General features: G+C 36.7%; 1 long non-coding RNA gene across 1 annotated transcript; it reads right to left on the minus strand.

The window, feature by feature from the left end:
- Positions 1-9,075: 9,075 nt before the first annotated feature.
- Positions 9,076-11,914, minus strand: LOC311439017. Its single transcript, XR_014694508.1, has 2 exons — positions 11,419-11,914; positions 9,076-9,582 (listed from the first exon to the last, which is right to left on the minus strand). It is a non-coding gene; the product is annotated as an uncharacterized lncRNA (long non-coding RNA).
- Positions 11,915-19,298: the final 7,384 nt, after the last annotated feature.

A 19,298-nucleotide genomic window follows, 5' to 3' on the forward strand; every position in this document is an offset into this window, starting at 1 on the left:
GCTGTACAGATGTATTCTTATTCTCTTCTTATTCTTATTCTCTTCTTATTGCACGAAGCCTGCTAGAGTATGCATCTTGCCTGTTTAAATCCTCCATAGCATCTCTTCCTGTGAGCCTAAAACCTTTTTCCATTAATGTTTCCTGGCTAACATTTTGTTATGGGAATGCTCACACCGAGGAACTACATAGCTATTAAAAAAAATTACTTGGTAGATGTTAAGTTTCTAGTTAGTCATGGATGACTTTCTCCAACTGAGTAAGAAGTACAGGCAAACAGAGAGAAAATCATATATTAAATATCTGAACTCTAACTAGAGAATGAAGGTAGGATGGCCAAGAAGCCCAACATTTTCTGTGCCATGCCCTTTACATTTACAGTAGCACTGTCTCTACATCTGCTGAAAGGCATTGCAGACAGCAACTATAGGAATATGAAGCCTGAAAATATTTCTCTTCTTGAAGAGCACAAGGGACTCATTACTGTAAATGTTTCCTCTTCACTCCCCCAAAAATTTACCACTGCCAAAGTCTTTCTGGCACCTGCTCAGTGGCTAGGAACACTTTCAAATAGCTGTCACACAGTGGGTAGTCTTTAGGGAAAATACTTGATTTTTAAAGTATGGGAACATGAGAAGAGTAAGCATTTATTTCTCTTCACTGCAGATAGAAGCAAAAACACTGTACTGGAAGAGCACTAGCATAAAGTGATTTCTTAGGGGTTCTTTACTGTTATGCCAGTCAAAAGTAAACTAAAGACAACAGTTGTGACTAAAAGACTATTTTTTCCCATGCATAAAATACCCAGTACTTTTCAGTAAGAGGAAACACCGAAAGGGAAGGATGTAATGTATCTGCCCTTGATGAAATTAAAAATAATAATATTAAAAAATTATTAAATAGTTGTGCACTCAGCTGCAGCATAAACATCTCAATATTGGTTTTACTTACACTGTGTCCTATGTTATCATGTGCAGTAATTGTTAATTAACTAAAGACTTGCATGTTGTTTTGTCTCCTTATTCATAAAAAAAAAAAAAAAAAAAAATAGTGGAAAAAAAAGGTGTGGGAAGTCTTTACAAATCGCCTTGAAAGAAGTGTGTCCCTCAAGATTTGGCATCCCTGCAGGAATACTATAGGTTTCATCAAGCCCTGTCAGACTTAGGGTCCGTCTAACTAAGAATTTAATTGCTTGTAGTGTCCAAGAAGTGTAAAAACCACAGAATTAATGATCTCTTCCTAACATAGTCTTTTTTTTTTTTTTTCCTGTCAATTAGTGTTTCCATACACTGAATGTGAGGGCTGCACTTAAACTGTAGTTTAATATCCACTGACAGTTTTATATTTCATGAATTTATCCCAATTCTTTTTAAACCCATTTATGTCTTTGGCTATCACAACCTCCTGTCAAAGGATACTCCAATTTAATTATGTTGCATGGTAAGTACTTCATTTTGTTGTAAAGTTGCTACTGGACACTTACTCAGATTGTTATGAGAAGAAGTTAACCTTTTTTTCCCCCTCTTCGCCTTCTTTAGGACATTCAGTTTTCTGTACCATTGTGATATCCTCCTTCAATCACCTCTTTTCAAAGCTGAAATGCTTCCATAGTGTTTACTTACATGTTTCATTCCACATCTTATCAACGTCATTTTTTTAAAAATCCTGCTCTATTACAGCCTGTGCAGATAAGTACAAACAGTTCTGATCACCTTATCAAGATGTGGGAGCACCATAGATTCATTCTGTTCTATAATAGTGCTTTTCTATTTTGTTATGAATCCCTTTCCTAATAATTCTTAACATTCAATTTGTCTTTTCCTGCTGTGAGCAATGGTGTAATGTTTACAGAGAAATATCCACAATGACACTAAAATCTTTTCTGTAACATTAGGTTAGAGTCCATCATTTATATGCATTTTAAAAATGTTGTTTTCCAAGTGAGTTACTTTGCATTTTATCAAAATTGATCTCCACCCACCAGCTTTTCATCCAATTACAGGAACTTCCTGTAATCCTTTACAGTCAGTACTAAATTTTACTGAACGACTCTGCCTATTATTTTTGTATTTAAAAAGGAACTTATGAAAATTCTGAACAGATCTCAATGGCATCACATATAACCTCTTAGAGGAAAAAAGTGATCACTTATTCCCAGTCTTTAGGTTTTAACTGGGAATTAATCCACAAAATGTTTCCTTTTCTCCGATAATAGTTTAAATGTCTGAACAGCCCTTCCCCACCCCCTCTGAAATTTGGGCATGCCATTTTGACCAGAAGACCCACAAAACAACTGACTAGAACATTAACAGGAGCTGACTTCATGTTTAAAATAATAATAATAATAATAATAAAGCACAACAATTGTACCAATTTTGCTTTTAGATGCAAATTTTTCCCTAATGTTGTGCTGGAAGAGAACTAAAGCAGGGTTACTGGAGTCAATTGGAGCCACACAGATAACTAGGAAGGGAAAATAAGGCAGTGGTGCTTTGAACCATTATCATTATCCTGTTTATAGGCCCATTAGCTAAGAGTTTAACGTTCTGGGGTAATGCCTAGAAAACATCTCATTGGTAAGTTTTCACTTTGAATGAGATCTGTGCAGCTCAGCATCTGTTAGCCCAAGCACCGGCGTCTACCAGTGGTTCCAGTAAAAACAGAGCTTTACTGCCTTCCATAGTTAACTAAAATGTCCACTGTACTAATTGATACAGCTTTCTTTCTTTGGGCCTCCTCCAGTAACTTGAAAATCTGAGACATCCTTCATTGCAAAAGAATAAACATATGTAAGCATGCCTGTAAGTACTGATAAAGGAAGGTGCTCCTTAACGATATTTTCAGTGCTCCCCAGCACATCCAGAATTATTCCATATATCAAATTGCTTATTGCTGAAATCCTCTCTTTTTGCATATCCTAAGTTCTTTTGATTAGAACAAACAGAACATTGTGTTTAAGAGTATATCTCATAGGTTCAGATCTTACAGCTCTTCAATCTGTATCTCTTTGTGAATAGCTTAGATAATACACATTATTTAAAGCAAACAAGGGGTACAAAGATAGAGAATAGAACTACTATGAAATAGCAGCTCCGCCATGAAAATCCTCTTCTACTGACCAAAAACATAAATGGCAGTGTTGAATTTCATCAGAACATTGGCCTCATTATTTTTTATTTATATAACAGTACATAAGAGACTTTATCTTAAGTTAGAATGGGAAAAAGAAATTTCTCACATAAAGATGATCTCCAAGGTGCAGCATAAAAATAATTCATCAAGTTATATTTTTTATACATAAATATATTTTATTGCTAAGAAATTCACCAATATAATGGCATCAACTGAGCCTGTAATTGGACTAGAAAATACCTTTCTCCTGTGTCCTTATGTCTGAATGTTTTTAAGGCAGCAGTCTGAGTCTGTGTGTTAACCAAAGCTTATATACGCAAAATCAGAGATAGCAAAATGTTAGAAGTTAGATGATATTCAAGTGCACTCTTGTAGCTCTCAGAAAGCAAAGGGCAATCTTAGTTCTTGGGCCACTCTTGCTGCACAACAGCAGAATGCATTCAAGAATTTACTGTGGATCAGTTAGTAAAGTACATTCTTTAAACTTCTGGGCCCTAAAATGTGTCTTCCTTCTTTTATGTACCCCATTTAAAAGTGAAAATCAAAACAAAAATCCACCTCCAAATCCTTAACCTTTTCCTTAATTGTAGTGAATAAATAGCATTTTTAGTGGCTTTTTCCTTCCTTGCCGTATTGAACAGAGTTATAGCTATATTTACCACATTAGTATATAAACTGTTCCGTCATCACTCTGCAGTTATGCTTTTAAATAAAGCTTACGTAAAGTACTGCTACTTTATAATTTTGACAGATCAATAAAGCCAAGAAAACAGCAGCCACATCTTTCTGGTAGCAATTACTAAGATTACATTAGAGGTATTTAGTGCATTTAGGCTATTAGAACAGTAATGCTTATATTTTATATAGGTGGGGCAGGTAATACCAGCTATTAGTAAGACTGCTTAACAGTTCCTATTTTAAGACCCTGTTTTTAATTTTTTTAGGTGCTCTTAACTTTTAAAACTTCTTTTGGAGTTCAGAATTGAATTTTCCATCTTAGGTATTTTTGCAGAACTATCGTAGTGATTTGACAAGTTCAAAAAAAAAAAAAAAAAAAAAAAGTTGGCTCTTTTGTCCATGATATAAAAAAAATATATATATATTTTTTTGCACCTCCTTCCCCATCTGGGTGTACTTGTCACTGCTCAAAATATTAGGGATGCTAAAGAATTTCAAAGATTTGAAATTTCATGAGGAAGAGGGCTTGATAAGTTCTGCTCCTAATTGCTATGTAGAGGTTTCTTAGGTTTTGTTAGAAGTTGCTTCTAACAAAAAGGAAGACATCTCCTGCAGCAGTAAGGCCAGGTGTAGAAGCATGTGCCCTTTATTGCAAGGGATCTCAGTGAGCCAACACCATATTCAAATACAGAAAAGAGAAAGGGTAAAGAAGATGATAGTATGGGGAAATGGGATTAGAATACATTAAAAGAAAAAGCAGGGACTGATGTGAAGCAGATGGACTGAGGCTAGTCCCATGAAAATGGGAAAGAAAGACCAGGTGTGTAAAAAGCATGTAAAAAGGCATAAGAGGTGATATTATCTGGTGAGGCACTAGTGGGCAAAGGTAGAACTGTGGTATCTCTTTTTGCCCAATAATTCAAAGAAAGGGACAGAGTCCCTGAGGCTGCAGGAGGTTTCCCAGGAAGAGGAAGGAAAAAAAAAAAAAAAAAGTTGAGAAGCCAGTAAAGACAGAAAAAAAGGTTGACTTGTCTTTATTTGGGACTTCACATATCAAAAGATCTGACTACCAGAAGGAAAAATAAATAAAAAAAATAATAATAATAATTTAAAACAATACAAACAGGGAAAGAAGGTCAACTAGATGAAAGAGACACATAGATGAAGCGTTAACCAGAAGAAAGGTGCTGGGATTTAGAGCTTGTATTTAAAAGTGCTGAATAATCCAGAGAGAGTGGGGTTTGACTTTAATTAAATGGGAACAGATAGAGGTGTAGGAGAAGAAAACAATACCAGTTAGTGGCTGCCTTCTCAGACACAGTCCAGCCTGAGGCCTGGCTGATGTAGGAAGCCTATAGAGTTGGAGATTATATCAAAACAATATGGACAAGCTTCCGGAAATTGATTTTGCATTCTTTTAAGTATTCTATAAATGCAACTTATGTGCATGCATTCTCACATATGCTATTAAATACACACTAAATTATATTTTTTGGCTACTTGAAAAAGAGAACAAAGCCCAACATTTAAGATAGCTGACTGAAATTTTCTTTCCCTTCTCCCCCCACTTCCCAACCTAGCATCCGTGAAATCCCACTTGAAACATCAGAAACTGAAACCGTATCTGATTAAGCTCCGATGAGGTTATCTATTCTTCTTCTGATTCAAGAACCTTTCCCAGTCCATTAAATTAGCAAAGCTCACTTTTCAGAACAAAGAAGGAAAATGGCTGAAATTACTTCTTTGCACAGTTTCTTTCAACTTATGTTCAAGAGTGTGGAGGCAGAAAGACTAATGTTCCAGTGCTAACATGCCGTATAGACCCTAGCTTTATATCAGCTGAGTAAATACTGCTGATAAAATAATGTTACTATTAGCTGTCAGAATGGGTTGAAATGCATCTCATTTCAAAGTTGTTCCATTGAATGAAATATGACAAAAGAACTGAAACATTTTAATTTTTCATTTTATTGTCACTTTTATCTTTTGATCTTCTTTCAGAAGAAACTGAAAGGACATTTTTTTTTTCCCCCCTCAGAATACTAGGTCCATTATGTATAACACTATTAGACCTCAAAGCACATGAATAAGACTGGTAACTAAACAAATCAGAGGTTCCCTTTATAAGGTCTGTACAGATCATCTGTACTGCATCAATTCTGCAAATCAGTCCAGGTACAAGTAGATGTGGATAATGACTTGTATTCCATTAGCTACTCTAAAATTTAAAAAGTGAATAAGAAATTATTCACTTATTTTTTTCCTAGCATTTTGCTTCCCATTTCTTAGCTATGATCACCTTTTCCTTCTGGTATTCTATCTTTGGTTATTCCTACACCTAGTTGTTATTTTACAGACAGAAGAGTAAGGCTGAGACTCTGTAAATCATCTGGAGCTCATGATGTTTGACCACTTAGGAAAAATAAGCTTGTATTAAACAGGAAGAACATGCACAATAAAGAATATTTGAATAAAGCATTGAGGCTTAGCTTTCTTACATAAAATACACAGCTGTTAATTAACACTGTAGAAAATTGGTAAGTTACTACCTATATTATTTGTCAATAGCTAAAACAGCATGTAATTAATATCAAAAGGAACTGCATAACCTTAGTAGTTATAGAAATCAAAGAATGAATAGGTGCTAGAATAAGTCAAAATGTTTAGAAAATAGAAGATTCATAAAGGAACGTGTCTTTATTTTTGAAGTCACAAACTGGCTCCAGATATTAAGGGGGGAAATGAGTTACTTCTAGTTGGTACTAAAACGTATTATAAAACCAGTTAATCTTTCTCATATGGAAGGTATCTAGTAACTGCCGGTTTTGGAGAGTTACAGTTCTATTTTCTTATCTAAAGATGTGTAGAAGGTAAGATACGCATATCTGAAGAACATTAGTTTAGCTGGATCACAAGTCTATTTTCAGAAATGCAATCTCTTTCAGAAGTTACATGATTTAGACTGTCTCAGTCTTCAAGATTAAGAACAATACATGTGTTTCAATACATAACAGAAAGAATCCAGGAAACTGTTTCTTTGAGATTTCACATATCAGGAGATCTGACCACCAGGAGGAAGATTTAAAAAAATAATAATAAATTTTAAAAAAGCAGCAAAATACATGTTCAGATCTTTGGTTCAAAGTTCATGTTTGCTTTCAATTTGTTACCTTCTAGAGCTGAACCTGAAATCTACAGCAAGTGAAGGAAGTAAAGTGTTTCTCTTCACGATCTCAAAGACAGAACCATTTACATTAGTAAAGTACACTGTACATACAGATAAATGGGAAATCCAGCCCATACAGAAGCACAACCCAATCACAAAGGCTACCTGTAGAAGCAGCTATTTTCCCTTGTGCTCCAGATTTTAGGAGGCACCAAAACCTCTATTTCTGCCTGGACAAAGTTTCACTGGTGTATACACAAGTGCATAACCTGGAATACAACCAGAATCCTGTTTGAGGGGATGGGTGTCCCAAGGAAAGAGTTATAACAAAGCTTACCAAACATTTCAGAGAGTCACACAACGTAGAGGGGATGAAACAGGTGCAGCTGGGGTCTAGAAGTAGTGAAATTCACACTATTTCTAATTTAGATATATGTTTAATCCACAGTAGCATCACTCTCACCCAGCCAGAATATTCAGTCATTATACCAATGAAAAAAGCAAAATCAGCCACTGCCTTGATAAATTTATTGCCTCCTATGTGCCCCACTTCACAAGCTAGCCTGAGCTGCCATTTGCTCTTTTTTGTGAGGCTGGGAGAGGTAGCCAAATCCCTGCTCAGTATTATGGCACAGGGACATGCATGCACAAGGACTACATGTCAATTAAATATTCATAAGGAAAAAAAAATATATATAGAAACTTATTACACTGCTACAAATTTGTGGTTCAGAGGTACACATGGTACCCCATGACACTGGTAAGACAGAAAAGCATAGAAGGATTTGAGGTATGAGGTTATGAAGTTGAAGATTTATAAAGTTTCAGTGGGGACAGATGCTGCCATACCCCAGGTAAGGGCTGACATAGACAGAGAAGCAACTCCTGGAGAGATTTCTCCCATCCAGGAGAATCTTTATTTTCCCCGGTTTTAAGATTACCACTACTTCATTCTAAGAATGTTCCTATTTTTGAGTCTACATATACCTCTTATTGATTTCAGTTTTGTAGTGTAACAAACAACAGAACCTTTGGTAACTAATTAGGGCTCTCAACCTATAGAGCCTGCTCTCAGACAGACCTGCAGAGCTCTAATTAATTTTAGCAAGAGCTGCTGGAACATAGCTGAGGATAAAAGCAGACCATATGATCAACAAGGTCTAAGCCTACCTCACATGGGTTTGCTGAGGCATAAGAGCAGATAGGGCTGAGCTCTCCATCTCTCCCTCATCAGCCCCCAAGTGTGTGACTGCATCAGATGACACAGCAGTGTAGCTTGTTTGTTCAGACTGGAACTGAATTTCTCCTAACAGCTATGGGAACCATAGCTACCTAATTTCTGAAGCATCATTCATAAAAAAAGAGCACTGTAATGATGTTTTTACTATACATTAACTTTGCCATGAGTTTACACAACATACAGGTAAATTTATAACTATACACTAATTTAGTCAAACACTACATGTAACGAATATTGAGATTGAAGCTTACTGAGACTCAGTCCCCCACAGGAGATATTGGTGAAGCCCAGGTTGTCAATATAACTAATTCAGGCTTTTCACACTATTCTTGATGATACAACCTTAACTAAGTGACTGCTATTTTTACAGTAGGAAGGATACTTCAATCAGCTCATTGCTATTCAGCATTTATTTCCATTCCATTGTCTTTATGCATTGCATTACTTAGCTGAAATCTAAAATAGGGTATGTTTTGGAAAAAAAAAAAAAAAAAAAAGTCATGTTAAAAATTCAAGGTCATGTTAATGTTAAAAATGACGATCTTAAGTTATCTTAAGTTTCTAATGCTGACACCTTTATTTCTTTAAAGGCAGGTGACATGTTATAAGTAAACTTAAATAAAAAATAAAAGTGAAGAAAAAGTTTCATCCCACAAGAAGAAAAACATAAAAGCTCAATTCTTACTACAGGCATCAATCTCTACCCCGTATAGATACCCATACAAATTTACCCATCTTGATTTACAGCAGTGGCTTTGTTTTAAAACTCCATATACAGATCCATATGACATACATTACAAAGCCCTAAATTTATTCCTTAGTAGAATCTCAGAGGATTAAATCAATAAACACTATAGCCAGTTTTAGGAACTACAAATATTTATTAAACCTCCCAAGGGGAGAGAATGTACATTTATGATGGCTCCTGTCAGTCTGTGCACTATTTATGCCACTAATGGACAGGAATGAACAGAAGTTACTGTCAGCTGAAACAAGTTTTCTTTCTACTTTTTCTTGATAGCAAATTACTCACTTCCATGATGCATTTTTAGCTATTAGTATTAGCTGCTAATCTAGACAGTCTATGATACTGGTGCCACTCCTGTTTCTTTCTTCCACATCATCCATTACTGTTTTCTTGCACAGCCTGTTGCAGGAGTTTGTACCCTTGTTCTCTCAGAGAGCTTGTCCCAAGGAGAAGAGCTCTCTTACATCCTGATATATAATTTCTGGCACAGGGGACACACAAGGCCAGAGCTTTAGAGAAAAATCACAGGGAAGCCATGAAAGAGTCACTGAATCCAAATGCACAGCTTAGGGGCTTCATTTCCCCAAATCCAGCTTTTCTGGCCATGAAGTATGTGGTGCCTGCAACAAACCAGAAGTAATAGGACAACACTGAACACTGCTGATTTCCAGAACCACAGTAAATAATTATGTCAAATAAAATAGAAGAGAGACTACTGACACTCCTGTCTGTAAGTATACCTTTAAAATGGGGGTGCAAGTCACTCAGTCTCCTAAAAAGTGGTCCAGCAAAATGCAGGGACTATCTGGTGTGTGATAATGTAGTGTGCTGACGGGGAGGACAGGGAAGGTATTAGGTAGGTTTGGACATGGAAATGGAAAGCAGCTCCCCTCCCGCTAAATTCAGCGATTTACACTGCAAGAGTAGAAAGTTATTCTAAAGCATGCTCTCATTTCTTTCCTACTAAATGCATTACTTTGTTGCTCTTTCATTTTTCCTTTTTATTATTCTTTTGAATATTGGCCTTAACTCCAGTACCTGTGATCTCATACGATCTTCCTTCACTTGCGCAAAGCGAGTGAGAAGTGTTATTCTGTGAAAACGGGAACATTTAACAACCCTTACTGATAGGTACTGGAATAAAGGAGTGCCAGATGAAAGCTTTAGTCCCTCTCTCTCTCTTTTTTTTTTTTTTTTTTTTTAGAATCACAAAGATAGCAAGATGCAAAGCAAACATAAAGCAAGTCTCATTACCCTCAGCATGCCATGACTTTCTACAGAAGGTCATGGCATTGGGCTTGTCAGGTGTGAGATGCTCCAGGTGACACTTATTTCTTTCTTCTACCATATGCCTGTAGCAGCTTGCACTGTCAGAGTATTTCCCCTTGATAAAATCCACATCAAGCTCAGGAAGCCAGATTTTCAACCTTTTATGTTTTTTTCCCTCCAACAACCAGAGACCTAGAATCTAAGGCTAAGATCTGGCCAGGTATAGACAACTGTAAACAAGTCATGTTTCTCCATCGGAAGATCCAAGCAGAAATAAGACTTCTAGTTCAAGGAACTTTGACTGCTTTGTTTATGCCCAGTGCTGTTTCTTGATTCTTTCTTTAACAGACACTTGTTTGCTTGCAGCAGGTAACTGTGAGTCTGAACATGTTGTTTTTGAAGTGTTTACTGAATAGAAAGGAAAATCTGTACCTTACCCACCTGTACCAGCTCTGTATCTGTCCCAGATATCATTTTAAAAAACAAACAAAACCAACACTGCCAAGAGTCTCTCTGCAAAAAGTCCCCTTGTTCTATATTTGTCTGTATTGAACCATCATTATCTTCTATTGATTTTTAGATAATCCAACTCTCTAAATAGCTGGCGGTAGTGTTCTTCATTATTCACAGTTTTATCCATTTATAGTATCATCCATCTGTGATTTTTGTTGTTTTTCCTCTTTTTTACTTAACTATTTTCTCTGACTTCACCAAGCCAGTTTTCTTATTATTATGTGAACCTAAAGAACTCTGCTTAGGCAACAATCTGAAGCTAGAATAGCATCATTAAATTTGCACCTAGCCTTTGAAGTACTCCTTATACACTCTATACTTACAGAAACCTCAGAAAACCTGAAAGAACTTGCTCCAGTTCACATACAGGATTTGCTGTTAAGTTGATTAAAGTAACAAGCCACACACAGTTCTCCTCTAGCTCAAGCCACAAAGCCATCATGATATGAAATAGGAAACATACTGCTCTGTCACAAACATAGATTTAAACCTTGATTTTTACCTTGTGTTGGTTTGTAAGGCAGTAAGTACTCAGTGGAAAATAGGAGCATTCATCAGCATTTTTTTTACTTATAAAACATTCACAATAAAATAAGATTTTGAAATTTTTGCAGTCTTTAAAACAAAGAAAACATTTTCATTTACAGCTACACAAATGTAAGAACCATACTTACTCGTATAAAGTTTTTGAAGGCACATAAGAAAACCACAAATTGATCAGGTGTGTTGCAACAGGGCTACCTTTGCCTTCTCTTAAGGAGCTCTGGAGGTTTCAAACAGGCTTCACCACTATTGAGCAATAACCAAATGGCAAGCACCTGTCTCACACACCCTCACAAACATTTCTCACCTGGCTTTTCCAGGGAAGGCTGCCTGGTTTCCTCCCTGAATTGTTACCATAAAGGCTCGCAGAATGCGATCTAAAGCAAACCAGGAGGCCTAGCTATGCAGAATGACTGACCGATCTATTAATTACCTAAATGGCAAAATAGAAACCTCATCCCATGCTTTCTCTGGGGGCTGCCTTTTGCCTAAGGCTTCACTGCCTGAGATGTGCACAGAAATACTTTGATACTGGAGCTGCTGCTAATAATGTCTGTGTTGTTCAACTCCTATTTAATCCAGGCTGGCCCTATAGAATAGTTTTTCTTGACACTGCAAAGACTAACACCTGAGCAGCAACACAGCATTGAGCATAGCTTTGACCTATTTCCCAGAGCAAATAAGCTGGTTTGAAAATCACATGAAGAACAGGACAAAAAGTATAGCACATGTGGGTTTTAGAAAAAGGATTGTCATGTTCAAGAACAGAAAACACTAAAAATTATTTATGTGGCGTTGTTAAAGAGATGCAGGTTTGCAGGCTGAAGAAAGTAGTTTGTTTCAGCAGAATAAACTCCTTATGATTACAGAAAGTAGAGTTCCAGTACATAAACCAACGCCTCTCAGTAAATCAATAAAAATGGGGAAAAAAAATAAAAAAATACCAACTTAATGTCTCAGAATTACTTTTTTTTTTTTTTCTCATTATGTGTGAAGTGGGTTAATCTCTTCCACATATCACATAAAAGCCATACATTTTGCTAAGCTTTCTTGAATGCTATCAAGAAGCGTTCTGAGAAGCAAATAATTCAGCCTAATTGGTACCAAATAAAACAGTTCTCCATCATCAGGGACATGGATAGTATGGAGAGAGACTGTCTGGGGTGCAAGCAAAATGTTCAGTGCATGCAGAGCTGGCCATGCAGGTTCATGCAGCATGGACAGTGCTGGGAGCCCAGCAAGTAATCCTGGCTCAACCAAACAGGTTCTGTACTTCACCCCATTGCTGGTGGGTCTCCATGCATGGGGGAGCATGGCTCAGAGATCACTCTGAAGCAGCTCTGGGTCTGGAAGATACTATCTAATCTGTTATTAAGATAACAGCACCCTAACCACCAGAAAAATGAGAAAAAAAGTGTGTTGAAATGGATTTTCACTGCTGTGCAGTAACAAAAAGTTATTTCTGAAAGCCATTTTTTTCCCTACCTTTATCTGTTGGTTATAAGAACTATCTAACAGTTTTATTATATTTGTACTGACCCCAAACTGTCTTCTGTTCATGAAAGGTTGATATTTTTGTAGATATTTATGTAATAGCTAAATAAAACCAAAATGACAATAAACAGATAAATTATAAATGAGATTTAATCATTAACGTTCACTCAACTACATGTATCTGTACCCTGAGACTGTCATTATTTGGCCTTCAGTGTTTGTATATGATAGGTTTTCATTTACTTGTGTACTTGTGCCCAAACTTCACAGATTTGTCCCGTGTCTCATATACAGAATCTGTTGTAGATGAGGGCAGGGATTCAGCTGGCTTTATGGGCTGATGAAAGTATTGATTACACTGTAAAGGTTCAACACAGATGGAATTTCTTGGTTACTGACATCACTTGAAATGGTTACTGACATTATCTGAAATATGTCAGTAATTATCTCATAGAAAAAGTAACTCAGATGACTTTTTATTTTTCTGAAATGTCATTTCTCACCTCAAATAAATACATATCATTTTATAAAAGGTCTAAGTGACTTGCACTTTTAATTATATTTGTTACATATGATTACATTCAAGTCACTGAATGTAACAAAATCTGAATAAAATACTGCTTTCCCTTTCTAAGCCATAGTTTATCCATTGATAAATTTATGTTTAAATTTAGTTCTGCTGACATCCTATTAAATACTACATTATCAAAATCAACATCAAGGGGTTTTCTTCACCTTTCAAAAATATTTCAAGTCAGCTTTACCAAAAATTTTAGCAACTCCTTACTCAGTAACCTTGAAATTGTAAATGTATCACAAATGCAGCATTATCAGAGATATAAATGGGCTCCAAAAGGGCAAAATAAAGAAAAAAAAAATCTAACTGCAACCCCAAATCTCCTGACTCGTCTTTTCAAACTCTGAAAATCCGAAAAATCTCAAAAGCTGTTGCTAGTGTCTAAATTCAAAATGCTACCCCAGAGAATAATAATTTCCTCAACTGTTTCTATGTGCACAGCCATTTTGTGAGCATAAACCTGTTTTCCAGCTGAATGTTTTAACATTACTTTTTAAACAAAAAAATGGGAAGTAAAAATAACTCTGGCTCCATTATGCAGTGAACACAGGCAGACCTTTAACTTCAGTATGACTCCATAACAGAAGCTGTCCACTGGTGTCCCTACACAGCCCTTTTTGCACAATCAGGCTTAAATTAGTAAAGACATATGATGCATTAAGCCATGCACATTACACTGTTCAGGCTTGAAAGTGCCTAATGTTGAATAAAGTTTCCCACCAGCTGTTTTATGTTGGTTTGTGCTCTCATTTGAACTATTACATAATTTTTGAAAAGAAGAATTGGCAAGTAAAGTTTTGTTTTGAGAGTTTTTCTTCTAAAGAAAAACAGCGTATCATTTGATTTCATAGACACAGAATAAAACACGTTTTTTTTTCAAATTGGAAAAACAAAGGGGGTTATAGTAAATGATGTTATAGCACCATCACTTTCAGAAAGTATTAATATACTGTGAAGACACGTCTGCATCACAGCAGTGTCATAATTAATGGTATATCTAAATCAAAATTTTTCTGCCTGAATTATTATAGCCTCAAACCTTTATGTACACTGACTTACTGCAACATACAAAACAGATGGCAGAGAAATGATAAATAATATGTTGTATACCATTTTTCAAGCCAAAGATATCCAGCAAATGCTACAAAATGTGTGTAATATTAAATCAGATTAAATGAGTGTGAATGCACACACACAGAGGATTTAATTCTGATCTCACTGGAGTCAAATATAAAATTATGAATTGCAACAGAGTTAACATTTCGCCTATTGCAAATCTGTGCACACAGAGAAATGCTGTCTCCTCTGAGATGGAAAGTGGAAGCAAAACAGCATGCATGATAAGTGACCCAGTCATAAGGATCTCACCTGAGTTATTACAAAAATGGGCTGCACTACCACCAGCTGGTTTTGAAAAGTTTTGCTCATGTTTGGAAAAACTGCTGAATATCTACTTCCAGGAGAAAATGTGGGGCTAAGACAGCATCAGTAAGACAGCTAAGCTTCTGGGAATGAGTTAAGACTTACCTCTCCTCCCGGTGAACTATCTCAGATGGGTTTCTTCTCATTATGCTTGCTTCTGTGGATCTCCCTTTTTTCACTGCATTGTAGAGGAGAAGTCGGTACCTAATTTGAGCATTGCAAAATTCACTAGTGCCTCTGCTTTAAGAGGCAGTAGACTTTCACATCAGAAAATGCCAGCTGCAGAACTCATCCATACTGCAAACTGTGTAACTTCCACGGTGGTCCAACTGTAAAAGATGAAAACAAAATCTCAAACTGGCGTTATGTGAGATTTTCTTCAGAAAGACATGGCAGTTTTCATCCTTTTGTCACTGCATTAGGACTTTCATTACCACATACTTAGACTATATAATCTCTGCGGGAGACAGATTACACATAGGATGAAAACAAAATCTATTTTTAATGAAGGATAAGACCAAGAACCAGGACCATTAATAAGTAGAAAGGCCCAAGGGGATGGAGCTGCTGTGATAAATGAATCTTACCACGTAGCAAGTGAAAAAAATCACAATTATTTTTTCTTTAACGCTACCTAATCTTAGCATATATGTTTTTCCTAGAGGTGAATGTGGGCTTAGTCTCAGAGTCTGTCTCTTAATGCACATGCATAATACAGGCTTTTTTGGACAGGGAGAGGCAAAGAAGATGTCCAGAAATTTCAGTAGAGCTTAATTTATGCACAAAAGCAAGTTGAATTGGACCCTCAGAGCTGGGTATTCCCCTGGCAGCATATCCGGGATAGGAAAGGTGAATTCACTGCCCATTCACATTCATCTGTGTGTAGATTTTAGACTGAGTGGCCTGATTTCCCTTCTTCCTTGACAGAGCTCAAATGACTCTTATGGTCCATACTTGTACTTAATGGTACCAATCATCAGTATAGCTAAAAGTAGTCACCAGTGGGAAGCATGTGTTAAGTCTCAATGGAGAAACATTATCTGAATAACGACTATCTGTAACCTTATTTCCAAGGACTTATATTTTATTTCAAATGCTGAGCACTGGTGGGTGAGAACACTCAGAATCAGGCAGAGGGAGATGACACTTTTTCAAAATAAAGAGGTCAAAAATTCTTCAACATCAGTTTCTGTGTACTCAACACCCTCTTTTCTATTTTTAAGCACCAGCCAAGCAGGCACTTTTACTGGTAACACGTCCACACAGGTTTCCTTGGCATTCCTCAAACCCTGGCAGCACTATTATATGTGAATGCGGCACTTTTCCATCAGTGGACAAACTACTCTGTTTCCACTCCTTGTAATATTAAACCCTCAGAAGAGATCTTTGTTGACTGATAGATGCTTCTTTCCTCTTCCCCCTCCTCTTACCGCACTGGGATTGGAGGCCTGCACTTCGTGAGGGTTAATATTTCTGATTTTCTCATTTACACAGTTAAAAAGCAGTCCCATGGAAGGCCAACTTTATGTAAGGGAAGACTAGCTTAAAAATACAAAATCCCAGGGAAAGAGAAATGTGAAGAAGTACTTCAGCACCTTAGTTTAAATTCAGCCCTGTAAAAGCTCACATGAAATATTCATACTTTAATGTCCACAAAGTAGTTTAATCTGATCTGCAGAATCACAGCTCTGGCAGTATAATATGTCCCTTGGCCGTACAAAATGCTGAAGTGAGCAGAATATGTCCTTATTGCTCTGCCAGAGAAATTCTGACCTGCAGGCTCTGGTGCAAAGCACTCACTAAACACCCTGTATAACTATTTAATGTGTGTGCCCTCTGGAAGTGCTGAGGGCTTTTCTCTTTAGGTGTCTGCCTCTGATCCTAGCAACGGACAATGTTTCTTTATTCAGTGACTTTATGAATAGAAGTGCTTAGATCTAGAAAAATTATTAACAGCATCACAGTGCAGCATCATAGCATCTGTAGTGCAGGATAGTGGTAATACAGATTTCATCCTAAACTTTATTATGTGGAGAAATACAACTACAGAAATTTTGGATTCCTCAAAATACTTTGTCTGTCATCACTCAATTGCACCAACACTATTTATTTGCTTTCCAAAGCAACTCTTAATAGATTTATCTGTTGCTCAGAATAACACCATGATAAATAAATTATCACTTAAACACGATGGATTACTAACATTTCCTTTTCTAATTATATTTATGACATATTACTTGGTCTTGCTTTGTTTAAAAGCTTACATACATGTATGTTTTCCTTGTTCCTGTAATCTAATCTAAGGTGCAAAGCCTGGGTCTGTGCCAGTGAACCCCTTTGTTAATATACTGCTGTACTAGCAGAGTCCATCTGGAGTTACTGTTCTGCTTGATGTCACACGGCAGATCCTACCTGCACAGAAGATGAAAGGACATTCAAGGAACGTATCTAGGGATGACAGTTTTCTTTGTGACGAACCACAGAGTCACAGCTTGTTAAGTAAGACTGTGACAGTGATAAAAGACAAAGCCATCATTTTATAGCAGAATATGGCCTATCTGTACATGACAAGCCATACTATCTCTGCTCACACGTGCTGACATCTCATAATGCATTCTCCCAAGTGCCGGACAGAAATAGTCCCTGAAGACAGCACCACCAGAGAGTAATAGCATACTGCTTATCTAGGAGCAAATGAATGGAAAAAAACTGAAGTGTACAACATGTCCCTATTAACATCGCAGATAAAAGGAGCTTTCAGTTTAAAGTGTTTTCTATTTTGTGCCTGTTTCATTAAAGGATCAGTAGGATTAGAATCAAACAATAAGAACAATTAAGTTGCCTTCATCACAAAAGATTTTGATTTTCAATCTTTTTGATTTTTATTTTTTTATTTTTATATTTTTAATGTTCAGCATAGATTTACAAAAATTCTGTTGGCAGTCCTTTTTTTTTTTTTTTTTTTTTTTTTTTTTTTTTTTTTTAAAGTAGGGTCTGTGTCTCCACACTGTGAGTGCAAAACCCTACACTGTACTTAACATTCTTCACACTTGACATCTTCCCAGACTGTCCAAACATCATTAGCTGCTGCTCACAGGCTCCCAAGCATCCCTGCAGGGTGAAAGACCACGAGAATGTAGGTTATGCCAAGAGGTTAAACGCTGGGCACCTCTTGGAGTAGGTGGCAGTAGGGGACAGTGAGGGGACATTGTCAGCAGAGAGCAGCAGCAGAACTTGAGGATGGTACCCTGCATCACGGTGGGGAATTGGAAGGGCCAGAGGCTGCCTGGGAAAGAAAAATCAAGGAAGAGGCAGCAAGAAGGAAAAGATTTCATCTGAAAGAAGAGAGGAGGGAAATAGTAATTGGGACATTTTTATGTGCCCCAGCTAGTTTGTAGCCCTTTTTGCCTCTAAAGGTATTTTTCAGTTAAATCAGTTCCTTATCTAAGTTTTAGAGCAAGTGTTTTACAGTCCACAGATAAAACATTTAGTGATGTATCAACCCTGGTATTGGTGAAAATTGCAACCCATTTTGCTGTAGTAATATGAATGGAAATCTGTGGCTTCCTATACTCTCATAAGGGCAGAGTAGCTCTGATACAAATGCCGTTCAAAGGAGAAAAACAAACCAACAACAACACGAATAAGCAAACAAATGAAAAACCCAGTGCAAAAAAAGAAAAGAAAAGGAAAAAAAAAAAAAAAAAAAAAAAAAAGATTCTCAGAGATAGCCCTGGGTTGCTGTGAAATTAGCAATGATGCTGTGACACAAATACTGCTTATCAGTGAGATGATGTAAATAGGGTTAACGTGGGTGTTCAGACTGAGTACCAATCACATGGGATAACCTGAGAAGTATGCCTAGTGCTGTTGTATATTTGAGATGCATTGGCCAGGGGTTGCAAGTCTTTAGAAGTGACAGTGAAAACCTGTCTATCACTCTCATCTAGAGTTGCGTGGTACACACATCTCCCTTTCCTACAATGCAATCATCCCTGTTGCTGAATCCTTTAACTCATGACCTAACATACCCAAATATCCCATTCTCACTTGCAGTCTAACCCAGCCACAAATACCTGCAAAAGTCACTGGTTAATCATCTTCAAAAATTTTGTTGGTGACACCCACAAAATGTTGATAAAGGTTAAGTAGCAAACATCTCAAGACTGCTGCCCATCTTGCTGCCCAGAATTGCTTTTACTGTTTGCTTGTACCCTTACTGCCTGTTGAGTGAATGCCTCATCTTAATACATAAAATTTTTTTGGTATGTGTAGTGTAAGTAAATAAATAAATAACAGTAACATTAATCAAAGTATTCAATAGTAAGCCTCTTGATGGCCATTTATATTGTTATATTGTTATTGTTAACTCGGCATTTCTGATTTGTGTCACAACTTTTTATATAAAATCTTTCAAAGATTTTATTTATACTTCAAATCTTACACTGGCATTCAGTTTTCAGTATCCTCATTTGTATGTTTCCAGTACCTTTCTCACTTATCCTCCTAAATATTTCC

Source organism: Aythya ferina (assembly GCF_964211825.1).
Source record: "Aythya ferina genome assembly, chromosome: 6".
Classification (NCBI taxonomy): domain Eukaryota; kingdom Metazoa; phylum Chordata; class Aves; order Anseriformes; family Anatidae; genus Aythya; species Aythya ferina.